Genomic DNA, 4,079 nt, shown 5'->3' on the forward strand with positions numbered 1-4,079 from the left:
AGTCACGTTACACATAGTTGAGATCACCCAACCCACTGCTCTTAATAATAATAATGGATTGCATTTATATAGCGCTTTTTGGGGCCCTCAAAGCGCTTTACAATTCCACTATTCATTCACTCTCACATTCACACACTGGTGGAGGCAAGCCACAGTTGTAGCCACAGCTGTGCTGGGGCAGACTGACAGAATGCAAGAAGGAATTTCCTCTTAAGCAAACAGAACATACAACAAAAGAAAAAACAGGTCACTCAAACTAACCTGCCTTAATAATTAAAAGTACAGAACTTGTTTTGAAGTAAGAAAGAAAAGGCCCTAAAGGCAAATTCCTACGAGGGCCTAAGAGTACATCTTTCACCATCTTACAATACTGTGATTACAGCCATTCCCCAACTCTCTGTCAATGGTATTCATGGCCAATGATCAGTGGGCTTTGATCAATGGTTGCTGATCAATGGTCATGAGAATTTGCATAATCATGATGAAGGAACTGACCTCCCAGCCCATCCCAAGAAGGGATTTCCTCCTAAGCAAACAGAACATATAACAAAAGGTAAAACGGGTCATTCAAACTAACCTGCCCTGACAAATTCAATGCACAGAACTTGTTTAAATAGAACAAGTATGATAAAAAAAATAATAAATAAATATGAGCATTAAAAAACATAACTACATGTCAAATATTCATAAAAGCTTTTTAATGTTAAAAAAGAGCATTAAGAAGCAACACCTAAGGCAATAAAGTTCCTGTCCTCCATGAACTGTTCTGTGACAAAAAGACCACTGTGGGGTCACCTGTCCGAATGACAAGTTTTGTGGTTTGTTTAGATGAATCTTTGCAAAGCTGCTGCCTTGTTCTTTTGAAAGATAACAGGCTTCTCATGGCAGCCCTTCCAGCCATTTTCTAATTGTATGAGCTTTAGGATAATAACAGAGAAATCTATAGAAAGTAATAAAGTCAGTGATGAAGCTCTTTGTTTTCATTTTGTTTTATTTGCAGTTTCTCTAATCCTTGCATGGTCTAAGCTTCCAATAACATTGTGGGACTGTGCAGAAAACAAGCACCAAGCAGTATATCAGTGAAGAGCCGGGGTAAAAAAACGAAAAGACTTTCTTTCTTACATATCTGCCTTAATTTGTATCTCCATCAATGATATTATTGTAAGTGATCTCAGTCCTCAAATTGTCAGTGTTGTCTTCAGGCCTTTAAATCCAGTCTCTATATTTCTTCCACGTTTCAGTTACAGTGGTAGAAAAAATTTTTTTGAACCCTAAACAATTTGTATGCTTCCCCAGTTACAGAGAAATGAACAGTCACTCGTTTTTATGGTAGTTTAATTTTAATGGAGAGGGACAGAAAACCCAGGAAAAAAACACATGACAAAAAAGGTGTAACTTGCCCGTCACTGACTGAAACAGGTGTTTGAGCCCATTGAACACAGTCAGATTACTGGCTCTGTAAGAGTGATGCATTTATGGACTATGGATTTGATATTGTTACTGTACATTACATTATGGTGTTTACAATAAAACCAACTATACTTTTATTTTGCATGTGTTTTTATTTTGACATTAGATTCATGAAGAGAACAGAAGCGTCAAACAGTCTTTGGATCTGATAAAACATCTTTACCCTTTACAATAATATTTTACTTCAAAATGACAGGTAAAAATCAGCAACAATTTTTATCAATGATTTTTGTAATTCAGTTCTCAACACATGCTTTATCTAAGTGTTTGAAAATTTGTGTTTATTCAGTGTGTTAACCTTCAAATCTCACAGTCACGTTACACGCAATTGTGAACATCCAACTTGCTGCTCCTCCAACACTGCCAAACAATAAAGGGGCAATCCAAGACAGACATGCTGCGCCTACAGTAAAATCACATTAGACACCATTAGCTGTTTGTTATACTTGTTCAACATGAGCAAAGCTTTTATTTTTCCATCTTCACCACCTGATACATAAATTATTTTAGTCGTGAACATTTATTTATAGAGACGTGTTCAATAAGAGCATTTTATATGTTTGACATGTACTTAGATAAACATCAAAAGCGAAGTGGACTAAAATATTACTATTCTGAATTTACCTGAAGCTGATCCTGTTCCCGCTCAATGAGAAAACATGTCTGTTTGCTTGGTTTTGTTTTACACACATTTAGAGAGAGTGAGAGGGAGAGAGAGAATATATAACAAAAAAAAATTTTTACCCCAGGACTGCAAGATTGCTATGAGACCTGCTCCACCTACATTAGCGAGTGCTAAATGTGGAATCAGGTTGGCAGCGATGGAGCCTGCTGCTATTCCAGCTGAAGTGAACCCCAGTGTAGGCAAATCGGCAGGGGTCAGAATCACAGTTCCATCAGGTCCTAGATTAAAAACAAAAAACAAAAACAAACTTATAATAAAGATTTTCATATCAAAATTATGCTGTGGTGATGTGATGGTGTACCTGGAGACCCAAGGACTGCCTTGCCTGTTAATAAAATACAAAAAGATATCAAATAAGATATCAAATAAAATCTTGACAGATATATATATATATATATATATAGATATATATATACACATACATACATACATACATAAGCAGCTGGATAGCGTAGTGGTTAGACTACACGCCTTTGGAACAGAGGATCGCAAGTTCGATTCCTGCCAGGGGCGTCTGTATCCTAAGGCTAGACCCCCTATGCTAAGCAAGCCTACCGCAGACATGAGCGAGACAGATAAATATGAAGGCATGCCGGCTCGGACGTCGCCCGGATCAACAAGGTCCGCGTCAGGTGTTGAGGAACCAGGGCACCCTGACGAAAAGTGGGCTACTGGAACAAGAAGGCATCGGTGGGCAAGAGACGAAAACAGGGCGTTGTTGGAATGCTACTACGTAAGTAACCCCGGCGGAAGGGGCTACATGAATAGGATGAGGGACCTATGGATTCTTCGATACCCAACATCCACAATGACGGCGAAACAACTAGTAGCTCAGTGTTCCAACATTCGAAAGAAGGGACTGCTCTCACAGCTAGAGATTGACGAGGTACAACACAAATGCTACGGCAAGGAGGAGTCAGGACGCCAGGTCAGGGGGGCGATATCATCACCCCCACCCGAGATTGGGTACATAGCCCCAAGTGCGATAGGAAGGATCGTTGAGTGCGAGAGGAACTGACCTGAAAAATAAGATCATGACCTGGATCCCCCGTAGCCGGTTACCAAGATTACGTGAAGTACCCTCAGAAGGTCTGCTAGATGATGTTAATGCAGCACTACGGGCAATACCTACAGCCACGATTACCGACACTAACAAGCTGATATACAATACGGGATCAGTGAGATGCTTGGCTACAAGTTGAACAGCGACAAGGGGCAGTACCCTCCATGGAGAAGGAGGCTAGAGGGCAAGATCAAAGTAGCACGGAGGGAGGTTAGCCAACTATTGGAGTTGCAGAAAGGTGCGACAAATAAGGTGCCTAAGAAATACAGCAAGCTGTCCATACCTGAGGCCTTGGAAACTGCCAAACAAAGACTCACAGCCTTGGCCAGCCGCTTGAGGAGGTACACCAGAGAGATAGAAGGCAGGAGAATAAACCAGCTGTTCTCCACAGAACCAGCAAAGGTGGTTCTCAGTGGCAAGAGAACAGTACCACCAAGGCTGGAGACGGAGCAATACTGGAAGAGCATATGGGAGAAGGATGCAACCCATAACGGCAATGCTAGAGGATCTGAGGGCAGACCACAGCGACCTCCCTGAACAGGGTCCAGTAACCATCACAGTGGCAGATATCCAAGAAAGGGTCTCCAGTATGAAGAGTTGGACAGCACCAGGGCCCGACATGGTTCACGCCTACTGGCTGAAGAAGCTGACTGCACTCCACGAGCGTCTGGCAGCACAAATGAACCAGCTGCTAGTTAACGAGAGACACCCGGAATGGCTAACTGAAGGCCGGACAGTCCTGATCCCCAAGGACCCCAAGAAGGGACCGGTCCCCTCCAACTACCGACCAATAACCTGCCTCAGTACTACATGGAAGCTCCTGTCAGGCATCATATCGGCTAAGATGAACAGGCACATGGG

At 42.0% G+C, this 4,079-nt stretch overlaps 1 long non-coding RNA gene across 1 annotated transcript; it reads right to left on the reverse strand.

The window, feature by feature from the left end:
• Positions 1–1,545: 1,545 nt before the first annotated feature.
• Positions 1,546–2,866, reverse strand: LOC145422384 (uncharacterized). The gene is made up of 2 exons (XR_013903669.1): positions 2,215–2,866; positions 1,546–1,873 (listed from the first exon to the last, which is right to left on the reverse strand). It is a non-coding gene; the product is annotated as an uncharacterized LOC145422384 (long non-coding RNA).
• Positions 2,867–4,079: the final 1,213 nt, after the last annotated feature.

This window comes from Astatotilapia calliptera, chromosome 19 (genome assembly GCF_964374335.1).
Source record: "Astatotilapia calliptera chromosome 19, fAstCal68.1, whole genome shotgun sequence".
NCBI classification, from domain to species: domain Eukaryota; kingdom Metazoa; phylum Chordata; class Actinopteri; order Cichliformes; family Cichlidae; genus Astatotilapia; species Astatotilapia calliptera.